The 26,577-nt window shown below is 40.5% G+C and overlaps 1 long non-coding RNA gene across 1 annotated transcript; it reads left to right on the forward strand.

The window, feature by feature from the left end:
* Positions 1 to 15: 15 nt before the first annotated feature.
* LOC103277751 (uncharacterized) lies at positions 16 to 26,260 on the forward strand. The gene is made up of 3 exons (XR_505650.3): positions 16 to 171; positions 14,442 to 14,556; positions 15,900 to 26,260. It is a non-coding gene; the product is annotated as an uncharacterized LOC103277751 (long non-coding RNA).
* Positions 26,261 to 26,577: the final 317 nt, after the last annotated feature.

Genomic DNA, 26,577 nt, shown 5'->3' on the forward strand with positions numbered 1-26,577 from the left:
GCCGAGGCACCAGTCAACTCCTGGGTATGGGTGGGAGACGCCACTTCCGGGTGACGCCTCTTGGCCCCGCCCCCCACTGGGAGAAACTGACAGCTGCCCATTGGCAACAAGGGAGAAGTTCCCGTTTTCTTTATTGAGGACGACTCCGCCCTTGACCCGCCCTTCTTAAAGGTACAGTCAAACACAGCCTGAAAAAAGAGGCAGGGTGAAAATGGGAGACGCTTTTTCTTTTCGCCTGAGCTTTTTAATGGATTTGAGTTCGCGCTCCATCTAACCCACTCTTGCCTTCTTGTGAAAACAACATCGCTCTATGTTGGTTGTTGTTGGGGCTTTTCGCCCTTGCTCGGCCTCTCTTCCTATTTATTAATTTATTTATTATTACAATATTTACAGTAGAGTCTCACTTATCCAAGCTAAACGGGCCGGCAGAACCTTGGATAAGCGAATATCTTGGATAATAAGGAGGGATTAAGGAAAAGCCTATTAAACATAAATTACGTTATGATTTTACAAATTAAGCACCAAAACATCATGTTATACAACACATTTGACAGAAAAAGTAGTTCAATACACAGTAATGTTATGTTGTAATTACTGTATTTACAAAATTAGCAACAAAATATCACGTTATATTGAAAACATTGACTACAAAAATGCGTTGGATAATCCAGAAACTTGAATAAGCGAGGCTTGGATAAGTGAGACTCTACTGTATATCCCACCCTTCTCACCCAATAGGGGACTCAGGGTGGCTTACAATAAAAAAAAACCATATACAATTGTACAATACATTGTGAATCAATTAAAAAGTTATTAAATAACATCAGACATTCCTAAAAACACTTATAAAATACAGATGGGCATGTTTGAGTCTAAAAGACTGGGTCTGTCAATTGAGTTCCAGCGTACATAATAATAATTAGTGCTGCTAATTGTTATTCGAAAGCCTGGCCCCACAACCAAGTTTTAACTTTCCTACGGAAAGATAAGAGGGATGGAGCCTGCCTGACTTCACTGGGGAGGGTGTTCCATAGGCGGGGAGCCACTACTGAAAAGACCCTGTCTCTCATCCTCACCAGCCACACCTATGAGGCTGACGGGACCACAAGCAGGGCCTCACCTGATGATCTTAAGCTTCAAGGTGGGTAGTAGCGGGGGACATGTTCGCACAGATAAGCTGGGCTGGAACCGTTTAGAGCTTCAATTTTTCCTTCAATTTTCCCCAGCATCGTGATCTTTTCCAAGCTTTCCTGTTTTCTCATGATGTGGCAAAAATACTTCAACTTTGCCTCTAATATCCTTCCCTCCAGTGAGCAGCCGGACATTATTTCCTTGCAGACCGTCAATTCTCTCATACCATAAGCTTTTGAACACGAAAAAAAAACAACGAGAAGTGCCTGCTAACCTTAGGATTGTATGATATTCTTATTCTTATTATTGAGAGGCTGGCTGGCAATCTGTTGGGAGTGCTTGGATTGTATCGTCCAATGGGAGAGTTGGGTTGAACTGGATGGCTTTTAGGGGTCTCTTCTAACTGTTTGATTCTATGATTCGATTTGTATTATTACTGTGCAGATCTTGGATGGCCATCTGTCAGGAGTGCTTGGTTTGTGTCATTCTGCATGGTAGAAGGAAGTTGAATTGGATGATCCTTAGGGGTGTCTCCTAACCCAGGGGTCCCCAAACTAAGGCCCGGGGGCCGGATGCGGCCCTCCAAGGTTATTTACCTGGCCCCCGCCCTCAGTTTTATAATATAATATTTTTATATCAGTTTTAATAATATAATATATTGTATATACATATAATATTGATAATAATCTTATTATTATCTTACAATATAATACTAATAGTAATACCATATAATAATATTAATTATATGGTATATATTACATATTATATAATAGTATAGTGGTATAGTTCAATATAGTAATATATAATGCTAATATTGTGTTATGCTAATAATATAATATATTGTATGTACATACAGCTGCTCTGAGTCCCCTTCGGGGTGAGAAGGGCGGGATATAAATGTAGTAAATAAATGCAGTAAATAAATAATTAATTTTAGACTTAGGCTCAGCCAAAGTTTGACATGACTTGAAGACACACAACAACAACAACAACAATCCTAATTAACTTGACTATCTCACTGGCCAGTAGCAGGCCCACACTTTTCATTGAAATCCTAATAGGTTTATGTTGGTTAAAATTGTTTTCATTTTTAAATATTGTATTCTTTCGTTGTTGTTGTTGTTGCACTACAAATAAGACATGTGCAGTATGCATAGGAATTTGTTTGTATTTTTTTTCAAATGATAATTCGGCCCCTCAACAGTCTGAAGGATTGTGGACCGGCCCTCTGCTCAAAAAGTTTGGGGACCCCTGTCCTAACCTTATGACTGTATGATATTATTATTATTATTATTATTATTATTGAGAGGCTGGCTGGCCATCAGTTGGGCGTGCTTGCATTGTGTCCTCCATGGCAGAATAGGGTTGGACTGGATTACCACAGTAATTATTTCATATTACAGTAGAATCTCACTTATCCAACATTTGCTTATCCAGTGTTCTGGATTATCCAATGCAGTCTGCCTTTTAGTAGTCAATGTTTTTGTAGTCAATGTTTTAAATTCATTGTGAAATTTTGGTGCTAAATTTGTAAATACAGTAATTACAACATAGCATTACTGAGCATTGAACTACTTTTTCTGTCAAATTTGTTGTATAACATGATGTTTGGTGCTTAATTTGTATAATCGTTACCTAATTGGATGTTTAATCAGGTTTTTCTGAATCCCTTCTTATTATCCAACATATTCACTTATCCAACGTTCTGCCAGCCTGTTTTTGTTGGATAAGTGAGACTCTACTGTATATTTATAATCTTATATTATCTGCTTCGAACTGGATTATATGAGGCCCCTTCTACACAGCTGTATAAAATGCACACTGAAGTGAATTATCTGGCAGTGTGGACTCAAGATAATTCAGTTCAAAGCAGATAATATAAGATTATAAATGGGTCATATAGCTGTGTGGAAGGGCCTTGAGTCTACACTGCCATATAATCCAGTTCCAATCAGATAATCTGTATTTTATAGGCAGTGTGGAAGAGGCCTGAGGCCTAACTGTGCCTGTCCCCTTGGCTGAGTAGGTTGCTAAGAGACCAAGTGGGCAGAGTTTAGCCTTCTAACTGGCAGCAATTGGATAAAAAACAATTATTCCTCTCCCTCTAATTAGGACTTTATTTTTATTTTATTTTTGTTGTATGAACGTAGAGGCATGGATGAGGGGTTGTGCTGCCAAGTTTAGTGTTTCTGGGATGTGTAGTTTTGTTGTTTTGTCCTAGGCCGATTTTTTTATCCTTTTATATATATACTAGCTGTGCCCGGCCACGCGTTGCTGTGGCGAAGTCTGGTGGTCTGGGAAATAAAGTATTGAGGAATTGGTGGTAGTTAAGGGCAAGGGTAAAGGTTTCCCCTGACATTAAGTCCAGTCATGTCTGACTCTGGAGGTTGGTGCTCATCTCCATTTCTAAGCCGAAGAGCCGGCGTTGTCCGTAGACTCCTCCAAGGTCATGTGGGATGACTACATGGAGCGGTGTTACCTTCCCGCCAGAGCAGTACCTATTGATGCACTCACATTTGCATGTTTTCGAACTTCTGGGTTGGCAGAAGCTGGAGCTAACAGTGGGGGCTCTCTCCGCTCCCCCAATTCAAACCTGTGGCCTTTGAGTCCAGAAGTTTAGCAGCTCAGCGCTTTAACACGCTGCACCATCAGGGGATATTATTTCCTAAAGGTTGTGAATATACAAAATTTTTGATTGTTTTTGTCTGTTGGAGGCAAGTATGAATGCTGGAATGAGGAAAAATGATTAGCATGTAATGGCCTTGTAGCTTTAAAGCCTGGCTGTTTCCTCCCTGAGTGAATTTTTTGTTGGGAGGTGTTAGCTGGCCCTGATTGTTTCCCGTGTGGAATTCCCTTGTTTTCAGAGAGGTGTTGTTTGCGATATTTTATGTGCTTCTACTGTCTGTGGTCCTGAGAAAACAGAGGAATTGCCAGACTTTGATGATGGGAATACTTTGTTGGGAGGTGTTAGCTGGCCCTGATTGTTTCTTGTCTGGAATTCCCTTGTTTTCAGAGTGGTGTTGTTTGTGATATTTTATGTGCTTCTAGTGTCTGTGGGCGTCAGAAAAGAGGATTTGCCAGACTTTGATGATGGGAATACTTTGTTGGGAGGTGTTAGCTGGCCCTGATTGTTTCTTGTCTGGAATTCCCTTGTTTTCAGAGTGGTGTTGTTTGTGATATTTTATGTGCTTCTAGTGTCTGTGGGCGTCAGAAAAGAGGATTTGCCAGACTTTGATGATGGGAATACTTTGTTGGGAGGTGTTAGCTGGCCCTGATTGTTTCCTGTCTGGAATTCCCTTGTTTTCAGAGTGGTGTTGTTTGTGATATTTTATGTGCTTCTAGTGTCTGTGGGCGTCAGAGAACAGAGGATTTGGCAGACTTTGGTGATGGGTATACTTTGTTGGGAGGTGTTAGCTGGCCCTGATTGTTTCCTGTGTCGAATTTCCCTGTTTTCAGAGTGTTGTTCTTTATTGAGTGTTCTGATTTTAGAGATTATATTGTTGTGCATTATTGTACCACAGTAATTATTTCATCTTACAATAGAATCTCAGTTATCCAACATTTGGTAATGCAATGTTCTGGATTATCCAACGTAGTGTGCGTTTTAGTAGTCAATTTTTTTGTAGTCAGTGTTTTAAATTGTGATACTTTTTCTGTCAAATTTGTTGTATAACATGATGTTTTGGTGGCTAATTTGTATAACGATTACCTAATTTGATGTTTAATTGGGTTTTCCTGAATCTGTTCTTATTATCCAAGAGATTCAGTTATGCAATGTTGTGCAGGGATGTTTATGTTGGATAAGTGAGATTCTACTGTATATTTATAATTTTGTAAGGAAGGCGTTTGCGTCATCCCCGGGCACTGGAAAAGGGTAAATAAATAAGAGAAGAGGAGAAGAAGGCGCTCTGTACCTGCTCAGGGGCCAGGCGGGAGGCGTGGTGGGGTAAGGTCTGCCCTTCTCCTTTGCCCCTCCATCCCGGCCCTCCCTCTCCTACCGAAGGCGGCGCCGGTGTGGTGGTGGGTTGGCAGGCCTGGTAGGCCAGGGAAGAGCGGGCTCCGGTGGAGGCGCAGGCCCGGGGCGTAGCGGCTTCCTCCCCGCCTCGCGCTTCCCGGTGCCGGCCTCCATGTTCTTCCCGCGGAGGAGGATAGGAGGAGGCCTGAGCAGCGGCGAGGAGGAGGAGGGGGAGAACGGGGCCGGGAAGGCGGGCGATGGGGCGCTCATCCGCCGCTGCAGGGCCGAGAGGAAGGAAAAGGGGTGGGAAAGGAACCTCCACACACACAGAGAGAGGCAGGACTCGCTTTCCCAAGCGCCTCAAGCGGAGGTCACATTGTTGGCGCGAAACACCGGGAAGGTACTGAGGGAGGGGGAAAGTAGCCTTTTTTGTTTCCCAGGCGAGATGTGAGGCCAGGGGCGGGCCAGCATAGGCCCTCCGGGTGTTTTGGAGTGGAACTCCCAATTCGAGGATGGGGAGCTCAGCCTCGTGAGGCGGAGATGTGCCTTCTCCTGGCGAGTCTCTGGCTTCGGCGGTGGAGGCGGCGATAGAGGGGGAGGGAGGGGGGACGGTTTTGTGTGTGCACGCGCACGCGGGGGAAGAGTTGGGAGGATTGTGTTTGTGCGCATGCGCACATCGCCTGTTGTGTTTTTTTGGTGTTGTGATTGTGTTTTTTGTTTGTTTGTGTTGTATCTTACTGGAGGCGGGGATGATGGATTGCGTTGCCAATTTTCGAGTTTGGGGGGGCTGTAGATTTGTTGTTTTGTCCATCGCCGTGATGCCATCACTCTTTTATATATATAGATTAGAAAGAAGATGTGGCATCTAATTCTGCCATTGTGTAAGAACTCCCCCTGGTGGAGAAGAGTGGTATATAAATCTATATATATAAAAGAGTGATGGCATCATGGCAATTCACAAAACAACAAAAATACAGGCCCCCCAACCTCAAAATTTGACAACACAACCCATCATCCACGCCTCAAGGTTGATACAACAAAAAGAAAAGAAAAATAAAGTCCTAATTAGAGGGAGAGCAATATTTTTTTTATCCAATTGCTGCCAGTTTAGAGGGCTAATCTCTGCCCACTTGGTTGCCTAGCAACTAAGGGACAGCCAGGTTTCAGTTAGGGGACAGGCAGATTTAGGCCTCACTTAGACTTCTTCCACAGATTATCTAATTTGCACTGGATTATATGGCAGTGTAGACTCAAGGCCCTTCAACACAGCTATATAACCCATTTATAATCTTATATTATCTGCTTTGCACTGGATTATCTTGACTCCACACTACCATATAATCCACTTCAGTGTGCATTTTATACAGCTGTGAAGAAGGAGCCTCATATAATCCAGTTCTGAGCAGATAATATAAGATTATCAATATACAGTAGAGTCTCACTTATCCAACATAAACAGGCCGGCAGGATAAGTGAATATGTTGGATAATAAGAAGGTATTCAGGAAAAGCCAATTAAACATCAAATTAGGAAATCGTTATACAAATTAAGCACCAAAACATCATATTATACAACAAATTTGACAGAAAAAGTAGTTCCATGCGCAGTAATGCTATGTAGTATTTACAGTAGAGTCTCACTTATCCAACACTCGCTTATCCAACGTTCTGGATTATCCAACGCATTTTTGTAGTCAATGCTTTCAATATATCGTGATATTTTGGTGCTAAATTCATAAATACAGTAATTACTATATAGCATTACTGTGTACTGAACTACTTTTTCTGACAAATTTGTTGTCTAACATGATGTTTTGGTGCTTAATTTGTAAAATCATAACTTAATTTGATGTTTAATAGGGTTATCCTTAATTCCTCATTATCCAACATATTCGCTTATCCAACGTTCTGCCGGCCCGTTTATGTTGGATAAGTGAGACTCTACTGTACTGTATTTACAAATTTACCACTAAAATATGACAATGAATTTGAAACACTGACTACAAAAACATTGATTATGAAAAGGCAGACTGCATTGGATAATCCAGAACATTGTATAAGCGAATGTTGGATAAGTGAGATTCTTCTTTAATATGAAATAATTACTGGGATAGAATAATGCAGAACAATATAATCTCTAAAACCAGGACAGTAAATAAACAGGGGAATTCCAGACAGGAAACAATCAGGGCCAGCTAACACCTCCCAACAAAGTATTCCCATCATCAGAGTCTGGCAAATCCTGTTTTCTCAGGGCCACAGACAGTAGAAGCACATAAAATATCGCAAACAACACCACTCTGAAAACAAGGGAATTCCAGACAGGAAACAATCAGGGCCAGCTAACACCTCCCAAAAAAAATTCACTCAGGGAGGAAACAGCCATGCTTTAAAGCTGCAAGGCCATTACATCCTAATCATTTTTCCTAATTGCAGCATTCATACTTGCCTCCAACAAACAAAAAAAACCAATCAGAAATATTGTATATTCACAACCTTTAGGAAATAATATCCCCTGATGGCGCAGCGTGTTAAAGCGTTGAGCTGGTGAACTTCTGGACCGAAAGGCCACAGGTTTGAATTGGGGGAGCGGAGAGAACCCCCACTGTTAGCCCCAGCTTCTGCCAACCCAGAAGTTCGAAAACATGCATATGTGAATGCATCAATAGGTACTGCTCCGGTGGGAAGGTAACGCCGCTCCATGCAGTCATCCCACATGACCTTGGAGGAGTCTATGGACAACGCCGGCTCTTCGGCGTTGTCTGGGGCAAACCTTTACCCTTGACCTTAACTACCACCAATTCCTCAATACTTTATTTCCCAGACCACCAGACTTCGCCACAGCAACGCGTGGCCGGGCACAGCTAGTTAAATATATAAATAGTTCGTGGCAGCCCCAAAAACGGTGTTTCTGGAGTTCCACAACTATTTTCAAAGTACGTCCTGCACAATGAAACAGGAAATCACCCTTTCAAACAAGGAACAGAAAAAATTCCAATTTTATTACATAGTGATCTGGCAGTGTAGATATTCCTTATCTGTTTCTGAACATTAACCAGGCACAACCCATCATTAAAAAGCCCATGCTGCCCTTCCCAATGCATGGCAAGGAGCCTTGCTTTGTGTGGTAGGGGATACAGGGGCAACTGGCTGGCTGGAAGAAACCCGGGGCAGGGCCAAATAGCTCTGTAAATAACTTCTTGTCAACAGGAGCTAAGAGAGAATAAAGAGAAGGAAAACCACATAGGGCATGTCTACACCAATCACTTCATGTGGTTGGAAGGCAGCTTGAGAACACTGTGTCATATGACACGCATTGCAGACATGCACAGCAATGCACACTGAAGGTTTTCATCCAGGATCAACAGAACTCTGAGATAGAGTCTGTAATGGTCATCAGCACACCTAGCCACTGCTTCTTAAACTGTGAAAAAATTGGCAACAGTGAAAGGTTTCTGAAGGCTGCCCATTTACACCAATCTGTTAGCAACATGTGCAGTGTTTGCAGTGAGCTCTGCTTCAGCTATTCTTCATAAAAAAGGGAAATAATAATAATAATAAATTTATTCTTATACCCCGCCCCATCTCCCCGAAGGGACTCGGGGCGGCTTACACGGGGCCTTGTCCAACACAACAATGTACTACAACAAGAAGACAATAAAACAAATATCCCAACAATAAAACATCAGCATCAATAAAACAGTCATAAAAATCAACATACAGAATAAAATGTTAAAAACAGGAGACTAATACACGGATCTGGGCCAAAGTGCAGAATATTTCAAAATGGGAGAGGTAGTTTCACAGCTAAAATAGTCAATAAAGTGCAATATAATAATGGCAAAGCATCATCGATGGAGCTATTGTTGAATGGGCAGATAAATTGAACCTACAAACGATTAATCATCGAAATCATCACAGGAAATCATCCTGTTTAGCAGGCACTGCAAAGGCTGATTTGTTGTCAGTAAATGTTTGGTTTTTATACCTATTTTATATATTTGGAAGTGATTTTTTTTAGAACAGTTAGTAAAATGTTTAAGTTAAATGTTTATTTCCCACACATATCTAAAAGCTATCTGGGAGGAAGACTTTTATGTGAGATTATATATAGCAGTGCTATTTAGAGTTAGTTGCCCATAGACTGGTGTGTGATCCATTAGCTTCCAGTGTGTGATAAGTTTCCAGGAAAGACAGACAGACAGACAGAAAGAAATTAAGAATTGTTGTCAATGCCAAATATGATACTGTTCCTTGGCCAATTTGAAGAAAAAGGGCCAGTTATCCACATCACTGGCCTAAGAAGTACAGGACGAGATCATTATAATTTCTGGTTGTGGTTTCCTTTTCTGAGTACTTATAATGCAATTATTTGTCTTACAAATGTTGTTTACATTTGAATGTAATTGTTTTCAGAATAAACTATATTTTGATGTACAGCACATGACAATTTAATGCCACAGCTATATAAAACATCTCTATATATAAAAGAGTGATGGCATCAGGGCAGCGGACAAAACAACAAAACTACAGGCCCCCCAACCTCGAAATTTGACAACACAACCCATCATCCACAGCTCTAGGTTGATACAACAAAAAGAAGAAAATAATAAAGTACTAATTACAGGGAAAGGAATAATAGTTTTTATCCAATTGCTGCCAGTTTGAAGGCTAAGTTCTGCCCACTTGGTCTCTTAGCAACCTACTCAACCCAGGGGACAGACACAGTTAGGCCTCACTTTTAGGCCTCTTCCACAGAATATTAGATTTTAACTGGATTTAGGCCCTTCCACACAGCTATATAACCCATTTAGAATCTTATATTATCTGCTTTGAACTGGATTATCTTGATTCAACACTGCCATATAATCCACTTCAGTGTGCATTTTATCCAGCTGTGTAGAAGGAGCCTCATGTAATCCAGTTCGAAGCAGATAACATTATCAATATACAGTAGAGTCTCACTTATCCAACATAAACAGACCGGCAGAACGTTGGATAAGTGAATATGTTGGATAATAAGAAGGGATTCAGGAAAAGCCGATTAAACACCAAATTATGTCGTCATTATACAAATTAAGCACCAAAACATCATGTTATACAATAAATTTGACAGAAAAAGTAGTTCCATGCGCAGTAATGCTATGTACCCTATTTCCCCAAAAATAAGACAGGGTCTTATATTAATTTTTGCTCCCAAAGATGCACTAGGTCTTATTTTCAGGGGATGTCTTATTTTTCCTTGAAGAAGAGCTCACATTTATTGTTGAACAACAAAATGAACATTTATTATATACTGTAAAGTAGTTGTCATCACAAACCAGCATAACCAGACAAACTATGAATCCTATCAAGAATTTCTTGTTACTACCATTATTTACATGTACAACAATCTATGGTACCTCTTGCAATTTAGGTTTCACAAGGTTTCCATGCTGATTTCTCTCTATTCTAGTTTCAATGTAGTCATGAATGATGAATAATATAATATACTATAATAATAATATGATAATATAATAATAATATAATTATATACAATATATTAATGAGATAATATAATATAGGATATAATAATAACAGAAAATGATAATAATATGGTATTAATAGGATAATATAATAATGGGATATAATAACAGAATAGCATAATACAGTAGAGTCTCACTTATCCAACATAAACGGGCCGGCAGAATGTTGGATAAGCGAATATGTTGGATAATAAGGAGGCATTAAGGAAAAGACTATTAAACATCAAATTAGGTTATGATTTTACAAATGAAGCACCAAAACATCATGTTAGACAACAAATTGGGCAGAAAAAGCAGTTTAATACGCAGTAATGCTATGTAGTAATTTCTGTATTTATGAATTTAGCACCAAAATATCACGATATATTGAAAACATTGACTACAAAAATGTGTTGGATAATCCAGAACATTGGATAAGCGAGTGTTGGATAAGTGAGACTCTACTGTAATATAATAATAATAGGATAATATAATAGAATAATAGAATGGAATAGAATGATATAAAATATAATAATAGGATAATATAAAATGGAATATAATAATAATAACAGAATATGCTAATAATAATAAAATAATAATATGATAATATAATAGAATAATAGTATAGAATATAATGAAATAAAATATATTAATAGGGTAATATAAAATGGAATTTAATAATAACAGAATAATAATATAATAATATGAAAATATAATAGAATTATAATAGAATAATAATATAATGATATAATAATAATAGAAAAATATAATATAATGATTTAAAATATATTAATAGGATAATATAATAATGGGATATAATAATAGTAACAGAATATGATGATAATAATATGGCAATAGAATAATAGTATAAAATAATCAGTTTCATGGCATAGGATAGGAAGATGAGAGGAGAATCCCAATGCGTCCTGTACCTTTAAGGAGCAAAAGCAGCAGGATGAAAGCCCTCTTACTTCCCTCCCTCCCACCCTCCCTTGCCCTGGCTCCAGGAGCCAATCAGAAGCCTCTGGGAAGCAAGGCAGCATGGCCAGGAGGGAGACGGAAGGAAGGAAGAAACGGCAGCGCAGTAGCAGCCACGGAAGGTTTTTCAAGCCTCGGCTGGGGGACAGGCAAGGCAAGGCAAGGCAAGGCAGGGAGGGAGGGAGGCACAGAAAGCAAGCACTTTCCCTCCCTCCCTCCCTCCCTCCCTCCCTCCCTCCGGTGTGTGTAGGAGTGCTGGTTCTGCCCGGCAGCCATGCTTCCCAATGGAACTCTGCTGCAGCTTAGTTGCTAGGTCTTACTTTCAGGGGAGGCCTTATATTTGGCAATCCCCCCAAACCCCTGCTAGGTCTTATTCTTTGGGGAGGTCTTATTTTCGGGGAAACACGGTAGTAATTACAGTAGAGTCTCACTTATCCAACACTCGCTTATCCAACATTCTGGATTATCCAACGCATTTTTGTAGTCAATGTTTTCAATATAACGTGATATTTTGTTGCTAATTTTGTAAATACAGTAATTACAACATAACATTACTGTGTATTGAACTACTTTTTCTGTCAAATGTGTTGTATAACATGATGTTTTGGTGCTTAATTTGTAAAATCATAACCTATTTTGATGTTTAATAGGCTTTTTCTTAATCTCTCCTTATTATCCAACATATTCGCTTATCCAACGTTCTGCCGGCCCGTTTATGTTGGATAAGTGAGACTCTTCTATACTGTATTTACAAATTTACCACCAAAATATCACAATGAATTTAAAACACTTACTACAAAAACATTAATAATAATAATAATAATAATAATAATAATAATAATAATAATAATAATAATAATTTTATTCTTATATCCCGCCCCATCTCCCCGAAGGGACTTGGGGCGGCTTACATGGGGCCATGCCCGGGTACGACAATACAAGTCAAATAAAAATATTAAACAAATCACCAAACAATAAAACTACAACATGATTAAAAACAGTCATAGAAAATCAATATACAAAATAATATTAAAATCACGATGTGGGTCAAAAGGTCCAGGCCAAGGTGCAAAGCAATGTCGAATTATCAGGGAGGGATAATTACACAGCAGGAGTAATACTTAAAGTGCTGAGTGAATCCTAAAACATTGAGTACTAAAAGGCAGACTGCGTTGGATAATCCAGAACATTGAATAAGCGAATGTTGGATAAGTGAGATTCTACTGTAATATGAAATAATTACTGTGATAGAATAATACAGAACAATATAATCTCTAAAACCAGGACAGTAAATAAAGAACAACACTCTGAAAGCAGGGAAATTGGAAATTCCACAAAGGAAACAATCAGGGCCAGCTAACATCTCCCAAGAAAGGATTCTTCCAGAAAGGAAGCTGAGAAGGGAGTGAAGTAGTGTATATTACCAAAGTCATTATTATTACTATTATTATTATTATTATTATTATTATTATTATTGTGTTGCTGTGAACCATGAAAATGAATACAGTCTGGTTCCAAGTATTCAAAAACAGTGAAATCAGAATATATAAAAATTACTGTGGTATAATAAAACAGAACAATACAATCTCTAAAATCAGAACACTAAATAAAGAACAACAGTCTGAAAACAGGGGAATTCCACACAGGAAACAATCAGGGCCAGCTAACACCTCCCAACAAAGTATTCCCATCACCAAAGTCTGGCAAATCCTCTGTTTTCTGAGGGCCATAGACAGTAGAAGCACATAAAATATCACAAACACCACAACTCTGGAAACAAGGGAATTCCAGACAGGAAACAATCAGAGCCAGCTAACACCTTCCAACAAAAAAATCACTCAGGGAGGAAGCAGCCAGGCTTTAAAGCTGCAAGGCCATTACATGCTAATCATTTTCCCTAATTGCAGCATTCATACTTCAGAAATATTGTATATTCACAACCTTTAGAAAATAATATCCCCTGATTGCGCAGCGTGTTAAAGCGCTGAGCTGCTGAACTTCTGGACCGAAAGGCCACAGGTTTGAATTGGGGGGGCGGAGAGAGCCCCCACAGTTAGCCCCAGCTTCTGCCAACGCAGAAGTTCAAAAACATGCAAATCGGAGTAGATGAATAGGTACTGCTCCGGCGGGAAGGTAATGGTGCTCCATGCAGTCATGCTGGCCCATGACCTTGGAGGAGTCTACGGACAACGCCAGCTCTTCAGCTTAGAAATGGAGATGAGCATCAACCCCCAGAGTCAGACACGGCTGGACTTGATGTCAGGGGAAAACCTTTTCCCTTTACCTTAACTACCACCAGTTCTTCAATACTTTATTTCCCATACCACCATACTTCGCCACAGCAACGCGTAGCCGGGCACAGCTAGTGTTTTATAATCCTAAAGTAAGAAAGTAACTTCCAGTCTGTAACAGTACTGATAAAACACTTTTTCATTTCCGCCTCCCCAAAAGAATTTATTATTTTTTTCATTACGGCTTCAGACAATTCTTGAAATTATATATCTGTACTCTTTTTTTTTTTTGAACCTATGTTTCAGTTTCGAACATGGTAAAAAATTAATTTGTTTGGAAGCATGGTAAGATCTTTATGTGACTCTGACAAATACAACACTTGATGTAGTCTTTAGATGTTCATAGTGCTTAACATATACTGTCTTGGTATTGTTGTTGAGTGATTTCAACTCCATTAAAACTGTGGATTCAGGCTCCTAGCGTATCTAGATTCCCAGAAGGCCAAATCAGACAGAGACAGGTAAAAGTCAAAAGTAGAGGTTTATTCGCAATGGCCAAAAAGAGGATGTCAGTGGAGAAAGCACTCCAAAGTGCTGCCATACTGCAATTGCAAATACAGATCATTTTTATTTTATTTGACAGCTATTCAAGAAACTGGTGCCTGCTCCTGATTGGCTCAAGAGCTGTCTGACTAGGATCCACATTTTGGTTGACTCTGGACTCCATCGGATGTCTTTGCTGATTGGTTCTTCATATGGTGGGAAATTCATTGGAGCATTTGAAGTGTCAGTCTGTTTAATAGTCCACCCCTGAAAGGGATGTGATTCCAAAGTAATGCAATGTGGCAATGTGTAATTAGTCCTTGATGGGTTTAATGGGTTAACTGTCATCAACACAATAAGGTTAGTCCAATGTACACAATAGACACTTGGGGATGACCATCTCAGTAGGTGAAACTGGTTTGAGACATGGGTGCTGGATCTTTCCCAAAAATAGCCGTGATCTTTATCAATGGGAGCAGGAAACTAATCTGGGAGAGCTCTGATATACATTCATTGAGTGACTTGCCTCACATCTCCCAGTTTTTTGTCTGGGGATTATAGAAATTAAAGTAAGGGGTTTGAGGTGCGACCAGGTAATTCATAACAAAGGTATGGGTGAGGTATGGGTGCATGACCTCTGGGTCTGGCTGAGCAGCAGCTTCAATTTCATATTTTTCTATATTTCATTATACATTTCATAACTTGGGGTACGATTTCACAATATCACAGTCCTTACACAATGTTCAAGGTACATTATCATTGTTATTACAAACTGGAAGGGAGTTGAAAAAAAGTGTTCTGGCTTAAGCCACGTAGTGAGTTCATTTATGCCAAAGATTTCCTGATTAAGAAATTAGTCTCTTGGCCACTATTAGTACATATAAACTTTTAAGCAACAATCCTATCCATATTTTAGAAGTGTGCTGCAGTAAATTCAGTGGCATATAGTAGTCTTGCACAAGACTGCACATTTGTCTTCAATCTAATACACTTGAAAAAGTCACCTGAATAAGTCTGTTTGAGGAGAGGTGATAACATCAAAATAAAATGCAGTCTACTCCCAAATTCTTGTCTGCTGTTTCTGTTTAAATATTTGAAAGGCTGTCATAAGGAAGAGGAAACAGGCTTGTTTTCTGCTGCCCTAGAGACTAGGACTCGGAGCAATGGGTTCAAATTGCAGAAAAGGATATTCCACCTGAACATTACGATAAACTTCCTGACCATAAGAGCTGCACAGCAGTGGAACTCTCTGGTTTGGAATGTGGTAGGGGATACTTCTTTGGAAGCCTTTAAAAAGAGGCTAGAGGGCCATCTGTTGCGGCTGCTTTGATTGTGTTTTTCCTGTATGGCAGAATGGGGTTGGACTGCATGGCACCTATGGTCTCTTTCAATTCGGTGATTCTATGATCTCTGTCTTCTGCTGTTAGCTGTGCTACCCATCTTAGCAACTACAGCACTACCCTTTTGAGCAAACTCTATCTTTAATATTTTACTCAACATATTTCAGTCCATTCTAGTATAATTTCCCCAATCTTTCTTTTTCTGTTCTTTGTTGCAGAATATCTGTATGGCATAAAAACGTCTGGATGAAAGTGTTAAAGCCTGTCAAATGCAATCTTTGCTATCCAGTGTTACGAGGACTTCAAACTGGATGCAGATAAGCTATCATAACAGCAAAAAACATTTGATTTTTTCCCCACATTTCTGATCAAGTCATGTATAAGAAGCAGTCGTGAGTATGTCAAGGAATTCACCCTTCACATCTATATCTATATCTATATATGTAATAAAAGTCAGTGTTTGTATGTATGTATGTTTGTATGTATGTATGTTTGTTTGTATGTATGTGTGCGAGTATGTGGCAGCTTTCTGATTGGCCGCCACTTACACAGACAACTATGACTGCCACGAATGACAGATCTGGACCAAACTTGACACACTTAATCTGCATGACACACTTTACACCCTGGTGCCGTTTGCGGGACAATGGGCCATGGGTGATGGGTTGCTACGGCTCCCACAGGCCACTGCAACGCCCACCAGTGACGGAACTGGACCTAACTTGGCACACAGAACCCCCATTAACCCCTTTCTCTCCTGAAGCAGATTGGGGGAGGATGGACCAAGTAGTTTCACTCACTTCTTGCTCTGGGAGTTGTAGTTCACCCTTATACAGACAGCACTGAACCCAGCCGACTTCGAATCTGGACCAAACTTGGCACACAAGTTTCTCAAATGACCTGGGCACTGCTGGGTCCCCAAGCTAGTTTAGAATAATTTCCACTATGAGATGATTGCCAGGTCAGATAATTCACCTCATAACAGGTTTGTTTTTTAAAAAACAAACAAACAAACAAACCAGAATTAATACTGGCCTTGTTGAAAAATCTACTATAATTTGGAGTAGCATCACAATGGGAAAATTTTGGTGTTCAGCAAAGAAACCCTCCAACCCACATATGATTACTAGGGGATATGGTAGATATAACTTTAAAACACAATTTTTGTCATATCAATTTTTGTTGTGCCATCAAGATTCCGTAAGAGCTGGAGCTTTTTTATAAGACTGGGGAGCTGTTTCAACCCCAACAGCCAGACAGATGTTTAATTTTTGCTCATGCATCACCCTTGTTTCTCCCACTTTGAACTGATCTCACACCTTCCAAATTCACTCAATATTGTAGGCTGTTTCCTCTGGTGAACTACATTTCATATCCTAGCTACCAGTTACTATCTTAGGACCACCCACTGGCTTCATATGGGGCAGGAGAGCAGCCATCCGCTGGATTTTGAGAGCGAAGTGAACCTGCATGCTTCAATAATATTAACATGCCCCACTTCTGACTCTGTCATAAATTTGCTGCAGGATATAAAATCAGTGTCTGACATTCTAAAAGGATCTGGCATTTCTAACTGGTTCATTGGGCTCAGCACCTGAGGCTCAGAAAAAGCAAGAGTTTCAGTGCCTGCATCCCCAGCGCTTTTGATGACTGCATTTATTAACCTGAATTGTGTTGATGAGGCAAAAGATGCTTTAGGAGAGAAGAGAGAAGCAGAGGTGTGAAGAAAGGCAGCTGAGTTCCCTTGAGCCTGTAACTAACACACTCAGCCTGGACTTTTGGTGATTGCAGGGGCAAGGCGACCGAAAGTAATAACAGTAATAATAATCATCATCATGTGGCAAAAGAGTAATTATGGGCTACGTCTTATGCACAGAAGGGACAAAACATCACTTATGGATGTGGTATGATCATGCTTCTAACCATATGGCCACACACAGAAGGATGGCACAATTTCTGGAGCCCTCCCTTGGATAATAGTTTGAGATAGTGTGTCTCTTTTGTATAATCACAGCAGCAGGGTTTCTGACCTTCTTACTTACTTACTTTACTTACTTACTTAGGCAATCCCTCGTAGTTCGAGGATGATGGTCCTCCATTTCTTAGAAGATGCCTGTGCATGATTTTTTTTTTTAATGTGTGGAGGTCGGTGCACGGCCGGTCAATACACAGTCTTCACAGATTGAGGTCCCAGCAGTGGTGTGATTAACACAACAAGAGTGGCTTCTCAGTCTGTTGCAGCCTTCTTCCGCCTTCACAGCCATTGTAACATGTACCATGTTATCCTCTGCCTGCTCCGCCATTGAGGTCTTTGGGTCTTCGGATTGTTCTTGGGTCTGGATCCTCTCCTGTGGCCACTCCTGGGAGTGTGTGACTCCTGTGGTTGTGCCCACAGGTTCAAGTGCTAAGGGATACAAGGCCAAAGCAGACCAAAAATCAAGACAGGGGCATGGTACAGAACAAGAGACATCCGAATGTTCCCCCTGTGCTGCAAGATTTGTGCAGAGGTGGTACATCAGCAGCGATAAACAGCCCTTCCCATTTGATTGCAGTCTGAGTGTGCATTCTTGTATCAAGTGTTTTGAGCATGGCTTTGCAACAGCTGCTCCAACAACAAAAAAATATATAGTCAGTCCAGGGTTGGGGGGGTACGGAGTACAGTTAAGCAGCAATGTGGGAAGAGCTGCAAGGGCTATGAATCCAGCTACATCTCAGGCAAAACTCCTTAACTTGGGCATCAGCTGTGTGGTACATTTTATTCCCCTTAAGAAGAGGGAGCACCATGATTGATGCTGTTTGTACCAGCTGGTCCCAGCTACTGCTCACTCTCTCCTCCTTCTCTGCCTTGCTGATCTGGGAGGGACATCAGAGGAGCATGGCATGGCAGCACTGCATAGACGGGCTGGGCCAGTTCCCAAGGGTGGTCCATTTTCTGCAGCTCTTTCTGACATTCACATGTGGGTGGTAATTTGCAGCTGTGTCACACAGACTCAGGCCGCATCGACTCTGCCATATAATGCAGTTTGAAACTGGTCAATGTATAATATAATGGAGTTCAATGCAATTAAACTGCACTATATGAGTCTATACTGATCATTCATAGTGGATGATCCAAGGGGATGGTAGTCACCTGGAGTGCAATTTTTATTTTAATATCACCCTTCATTATCTTAATTTTTTGTTTGTAATGTGAATGTTACTATGGCTTATTTTAATAAAAAATACAATTTAATGCTTCAAGATGTCTTATTTACAACACCTTTCTTTACCATGGGTAGTATGTAGGCAAAAATATAAATAAAAGAATGGACAGTTGTCACTGCATCTTTCTGTTTGTTTGCTTAAAGAAGGTAGATTTGCAAAGGGGCTCTAAATATTTTTTTTTCCTGAAAGGAGGGTGGAAGGCAAATAAGTTTAGAAAGCTCCTCATTAAATGTGGTTAAGGAAAGAGCATTGTCTCTTCATTTCATCTTGATCTAGAAACAGCCAGTTTAGCATATTAAGATGTGTCTTAATTTGTGATCAGGAAAGTATTTTCTGTATATATGTGTGTGTGTGTTTGAATGGTACGAGGAACAGCAGCTGGTACTTAATGGATAATGATATTGTTACCCCAATCTCTTAAAAGGTGTAGCTTTAGAGACACGGCCAGCAAACTAACCAGTAGACATGTGCAAAAAAAATTGGAAAAGTCGTTTATCGTAATAAATTAGTTTATTGTATGACTATTGAACTGAGTTCCGAGGTGGTTTGGCGCTTCTGAATTAACCTTCCAATTCGAAGCGTTGGTGCCCATTCTCGAAATACCTTCAGATAACCTTTGGATATATGAGAAAGTGTTTTAATTCAACCAACTGTTGCTATTCAGGAGAGAAATCCCCTTCCCCTGGAGTGGTTGGTTTCTATGGGGCTCTTAAACCGGCTTGTAGAAGCGACTTGTAGAAGTGGAGGGAAGCCTGGATTTGCTGGCTTGCAGAAGAGGGAGCCTGGATGTGCCTTGCAAACCACATCCTCTTCCCGCGCTTAAACCGGTTTACAGAAATGGAGGGAAGCCTGGATTTGCCGGCGTGCAGAAGAGCGAGCCTGGATCTGCCTTGCAAACCAATTCCTCTTCCCGCGCTTAAAGCTTAAACCAGTTTACAGAAGTGGAGGGAAGCCTGGATTTGCAATGCCCTCACCAGGATCTCCCTTGCAATGTGCTGGCAAAACCCCAAACTAGAATTCTCCACCCAGGTTGGTGTGTGACTGACTTTCCACTTCAGGGGGAGAAGAAAACTGGAAATGGGCAGGGAAAGTAAACTATCACCCTGCTAAGGATTTTCCACAACTCCTCCCTATTATTTTAAATTACCCTGATATTATTATTATTATTATTATTATTATTATTATTATTATTATTATTATTATTATTTGAAACACAACAAGATGAGTCCACAGCAGACACTCTGCTGGCTGTTGTATTGGATCACATGTCGGACACTTCCCAAGTGTCTAGGACTGTGTGATGTATCGGTGAATAATGTGTGCAGATCCCAATAAGGTGGCCTTCTGCAGCTGGCAGGTGGTAATTTTGTCAGCACCAATTGTGTTTAAGTGCAAGCCAAAGTCTTTAGGCACTGCACCCAGTGTACCAATCACCACTGGGACCACCTTGATTGGCTTGTGCCAGAGTCTTTGCAATTCGATCTTTAAGTCCTCATATCGTGTTAGCTTTTCCAGTTGTTTTTCTTCAATCTTGCTGTCCCCTGGGATTGCAACATCGACAATCCATGCTTTGTAAGGTCAATAGTATTGTGCTCCAAAACTCTGTCTGTCTGAATTCGGAAGTCCCAGAGTAGCTTGACATGTTCATTCTGTGTAACTTTTTCCAGCTTGTGATCCCACCAGTTGTTTGTCGCAGGCATTTGGTATTTGTGGCACAAGTTCCAATGAATCATCTGAGCAATGGTGTTATGCCTCTGCTTGTAGTCTGTCTGTGCGATCTTCTTGCAGCAGCTGAGGATGTGATCTATTGTTTCATCTGCTTCCTTGCAGAGTCTACATTTGGGATCTGTCGTCAACTTTTCAATTTTGGCTTTGATGGCGTTGGTTCTAATGGCTTGTTCTTGGGCTGCCAGAATCAGGCCCTCCGTCTCCTTTTTCAAAGTTCCATTTGTGAGCCACAGCCATGTATTTTCTTTGTCAATTTGGCTCTCGATTTTTCCCAGGAACTGTCCATGGAGAGCCTTCTTTTGCTAGTTTTCTCTTCTGCTCTGGATTGTGTTCTTGCGGTATTCACTCTTGGTCTTTTGCACTTGAAGCAGTTTACTACTGTTGACTTCCCTCAATGCTGGTTCTTGACTGCCTTTCACATAATCTGCCAGGGCATGTTTCTCTTCCTCCACCATTTGTTTCACTTGCAGAAGCCCTCTGCCTTCTGATTTTCTGGGCAGGAAAAGTCTGTCGACATCACTACGCAGGTGTAATGAGTAGTGGATTGTCATCAGTTTTGTTTTTCTGTCCAGCTAATCTAGCTCTGCTTGTGTCTAGTTCACAAATCCAGCAGTGTATCTAATGACAGAGATGGCCCAGGTGTTGATAGCCTTGATTGTATTTCCGCCATTTAATTTGCTCTTCAAAATCTTTCTGACTCTTTGGATATATTCGTTGCTGACCACATTTTTCACATGCCCATGATTGATATTGTCCAACTGTAGTATGCCCAGATATTTATAGGCTTCAGGCTCATTGCATTTTGTGGTTTGTCCATTTGGCATCTCTATGCCCTCGCTGTGAGTAATTTTTCCTTTCTTTAATGCCACTGTGGCACATTTGTCTAGGCCGAACTCCATACTGATGTCAGTGCTGAAGATTCAGACTGTGTTGGTCAGTGATTGGATTTCTGTTTCTGATTTTCTGTAAAGCTTTAGATCATCCATGTACAGCAAGTGGGCAATTTTTGGTGAATTTCTTGCTGTTTGGTAGCCCAGGTTTGTTTTCTGTAGAATTACTGACAGAGGGACCATTGCAATGATGAACAGCAGTGGTGATAGTGAGTCACCCTGGAAAATTCCTCTCTTGATATTAATAGTTCCATGGCTTTCATTGCCCACGAACAACTCAGTTTTCAATTGTTTCATTGCATTTTTGGTGAACTTTCTAATTTTTTTCACAAACACCGATGACATCTAGACATTTGCTAATCCAGCAATGTAGCAGTGAGTCAAATGCTTTTTTGCAATCAATCCAAGTTGTATAGAGATTTGTCTTGCAGCTTTTGCAATTCTCCAGTATCATTTTGCCAACCAAAAGCTGATCTTTCGTGCCCCTACTTCTTCTTTTATTACCTTTTTGTTCTACTGGCAAGATGTTATTTTCCTCCAAGTAATCTTGGATTTGATCAGCTATTATGCCTGTCAGCACTTTGAACATTGTAGGCAGACATGTTATTGGCCTATAGTTTCCTGGTATTGTCCTTTTTGCTGGATCTTTCTGTATCAAATATGTCTTCCCAGTTGTTATCCATTTGCTGATGTTTCTAGTTTACAGCATCTCATTGAATTGTTCGGCCATTTTCGAGTACAGGCTACTCAGATATTTAAGCCAAAATCCATGTAGTTGATCATTGCCAGGTGATGTCCAGTTCTTGACTTTCTTCACTCTTTCAGTGATCATTTCTGTTGTTATTTCCAAGGTTCTCATTTTGTTCTTTGAAAAAAATATTTTCAAAGTCTTTTATCCACTCAGCTTTTTTGTTGTAACCTTTTTCTGTTTCCCACAGATCTTTCCAGAATGCATTTGTAGCTGGTTTTTCTGGTTTTTCATTTTTCACAGCCATCTGCTGATTCAGACTCTGGTAGAACCGTCTTTGATCAGATTGGAAGAGTTGATTTTGTTTGTATTGGATTACTCTAGCTTCATATCGCTCAATTTTTCTGGCTGTTGCCGTGATTTGTTGTTTCACAATTTCAAGAGTTTCTTCAATTTTTCTTGTGTTCAGCCAATATTTTTTAATCAGGTAATTCTTTATTTTGACATTCTTCAGTTTTTGCTCCTTCATGTTTTTTAGATTGCTTGCATCTGAATGTAACTCCAGCCTTATTTTCCATTTTGGTTTTCCAATCATTTTTCTTGCGGGTTTCAGTTGTTGTATCCCCAGTTCTTGTGTTACAATCACTGCTGTGCTGTATGCAAGCTGATTGGTTTCTTCCATTGTTGTTATCTCAACAGTTGCGAGTGTAGCATTCACATCATTCATTAGAAGTGCCAGATGTTTTCTTGGTACTGTCTTCAATATTGGCAGTCTTTGCCTTCCTTCCTTTCCTGCCTGCCATTAACGAATTAATTTTGAATATTCTGAATATTCGTTAAGTTTTTAAAAAATTGGGTCAAAATTCGGAAGTAGTTCCAGAAACAAAGCGCCAGCGCGCCCTACTTTAAAAGCGGGTATTGAACAATTTTTTTTCATGGATCACACATTCCTACTAACCAGGTGTTTCTTACTCTCAGAAAGAAAGCTTTCTTAAAAAAAAAAACCTAAAACACAGTAGAAAAATACAAAGAACTGGAACTCCCAGTGATGCCTCCAAAATGGAAAGACCCCAAGCAGTGACAGTATATTTGCTTCTATAGTTTCACAGAGCTGTGCCACCTTTTTGGGGCATCACTCAATCATTTTGTCAGGTTCAGTTGGTTAAAAGACAATCAGGCAATTTCACATCATGTTTCATATCCTCTGCCCTGCACCCTCATTTTGTCTAATTCTTATCAGTAGGAACTCTTCATCCCAAGCCCACCAAGTACAAGGCTAGTGCTGACGCCAACAAGGCAGGGGAGGGTCTGTTATGGATAACTTTTCAATATCTTAAAGCATAGGTTCTTTTTATTGCAATTTCAGTCTGAGAGGTATGGCAGAACTTTTACAGAACAACATTTAGACACACAGACATATAGATTCTATGCAACTGCATTGGAGTTACAAACAACCTACTACATTGGCTAAGAAACAAAGGGGGGGGGGTTACAATTTCACTCAGCATTCACACACATCTATATGCATCCATCCTCATGCATACAAAGATTACCATATCTTTTCTCCCTCCTTGGAGAAGCACCTGCTTAGGCCAGACCCAGCTTCCACTGCTGCCTGCCAACACATATTTCCAAAACTTCAAAAATCCAAAAAGAACATCTCCAAAACACACTCCTTTCTCTTCCCATGAGAAAAGGGGGACCAAAAGTGACCAGAATCCTGTTTTCCCATAGCAGATCTGACACATACACTCTCTCTCTCCTTCCCAGTGGAGCAGAGAATAGTGGGTGAACACCATCTCTGTGTGTCACACTTTCTGGACTGTCATAAGGTAACTTATATAGCAATATTTTGCTGATGTTGTCCCAAAGTTGTAAATGAATGATAGACGTCTTCCATCCTAAGACAGCTCCACTGGCTGCCGATATGCTGCCGAACCCAATTTAAAGTGCTGGTTTTGACCTACAAAGCCCTAAACGGTTCTGGTCCAATTTACCTGTCTGAACGCATCTCCTCCTATCAGCCCACGAGAACCTTAAGATCATCTGGGGAGGCCCTGCTCTCGATCCCACCTGCCTCACAAGCGCTGTGGAACTCCCTCCCCAGTGACATCTGGCAGGTGCCATTCCTTCTGGGGTTTAGAAAGAAGTTGAAGACCTGGCTATCTGCGCAAGCGTTTAATGAATGAACTCAGCGTTGTCATGGATTGGCAGAGCATCGGATAATACTGAGTGTCAGAAAAGCGGAAGTCGGATAAGCAGAATTCTACTGTAGCAGCTCGCAATTTTCCTGCCACAAGAGAGACTCCATCCACCTCTGACATCACAGGGAGTCCCCAGCCAATGACAGCTCAGAACCTAGCTCGACCATTCTTGAACCAATCAGAGGAGGAAGTGGGTCTTCTGAATGACTGGCAAAGGAGATAAAATGCTTTGCACTGTATTATATGTTATGTCAGTTATTTTGGTGATTACGCTGTTCTAGTAATCCCAAACTTGGCCACATTTTTCTGGCTTTCAAAATAGCATGGTATGCTGGGCAACAAACCTACACTGCTCCCTTGTAGCAGACAGCTGAGTTCAGTAACAAGATGACAGAGGATTAATTGGGACTGCCAACCACACAACCCTCCCTCTTTTCTGGTCAGGTTTTCTACAAAGAAGGAGGCATGAATGTATTCTTGTGTGCTATTCTTCATTCTGTTGACTCCCAGGAAGCGCCCCAGGCCTACTAATCGCAGTAGCTCCAAGGTGTGAATCTAAATACCATGATACAGTTTGCCAACCTAGATTTGAGCCTATAACTTTCTAGAGTCTCCAACATTAACAACTAAATATAAAGGCATCTTGTTCTGGATAGAAAACAAGCTAATGCATGCCAGAAGGAATATTCCTGGTATATATGAAAAGATGTCATTGTAAATCAGTTTCGCTTTTCAAAATATTTACAAGTTGGCATAGACCATAGAAGACAGATGCATAGGTCTAAAAAAAGAGGAGCTAAATCCCAAATATGGTACACTGAGCAAATGTGACCAGGGATTTTGGCCATTTCAGATCAGGGCAGATGGAAAGTTAACAGAAAACGGTTAGTCCAGAAGTACGACGGCCATTGAACTATGAGGAATGAGTGAAAATATGTTTTTGGCTTTCTAAATAAGGCTTGGACCTGGGCAAGGCCAGCTGATGGGCTAAGTGAAGGACAGCACTGGGTGCCAAGCAGGTGTTGGTTATGGAGATTGGCAGGGAGCTGCTGCTGGAGCCCAGAACCACCTGAGCTTTTAACAAGACAGGACCCCAGCCAGAAGGAAGGGCTACAAAGAAATGTCTGGATAAGAGAAGGGAAAGGGTGGAAGGAATTTCTTGGGAGCCAAAGGGAACCTGGAATGACATGGAATGACATGGAATGAAAATCCTCAGCTCTAGGGCATGTAGAGTTATTGGGCTACCATTTATGGAAGTAAAAGACGACCCAATCAGATCATATATACTGAGTGTATATCATATCATGTATACTGAGTGACAACACTGAATGCGAACCATAAAATAGCACTACACTGAACATAATAGCACCAATTTCCATTTCTTGAGGCACCCCAGTATCACGCAAGCTAGAGCAATGGCTGACAAAAGCCTAGTTGCCCACACTGTACAAACCCAGACAATAGGGTTTACCTTTAACCTTTACCTACCACTGTATACCCACCAACATTTGTTGGGTTATCTAAGCAATCATGCAAGCATTTTCAATGTGGGATGGTTTATGTAGTTAGTTATGTCTGTTGCTTAGTAACCTGAGCCAAGCTGCATTCCAGAGTTGATGACACCATTTAGGGGGTTTTGCATATGAAATGGGAAATGGGAGTATCCTTTCTGAGGACACACAGGAAGTGATGTACAGATGCCTCTTCCTGTCTCTTCCTCTTCGCTCCTGACCATGCCATGCTGATGTTCCTGTCTGTTAAGAGATATGTAGTTTCCTGAACTGTTTTTCTTTGGAACTAAGATGTTTTTGCCTGTATGACCATCATCATACAAGATTGTGAGTAAACATATTTTTGCTATTTTATTTGATGTCTCTGATGTTTATTTTATGCGCATGACTTTTAAAAGGGAAAGGGAGGCTGGATATTTTGTCTTATTGTTTAATTTCTTTTTACCTCTGCTCACATAAACCCCTAGTCTTCTGCGTTTTTACTGCTCTGCACTAATATTTAACCATATTGGGATCATAATCTTAACAGGTTATGAAAATATATTCCTATTAACATTTCACAGATGAAATCTTGCCAAGCAACCTCAGAAAGTGGTCAAGATGTTGCTATACTCGCAAACACACATACATACACAATTTAGGATTACCATCACGACCTGGATAGATGACCT

The sequence above is a fragment of the Anolis carolinensis genome, chromosome 2 (assembly GCF_035594765.1).
Source record: "Anolis carolinensis isolate JA03-04 chromosome 2, rAnoCar3.1.pri, whole genome shotgun sequence".
NCBI lineage: Eukaryota > Metazoa > Chordata > Lepidosauria > Squamata > Dactyloidae > Anolis > Anolis carolinensis.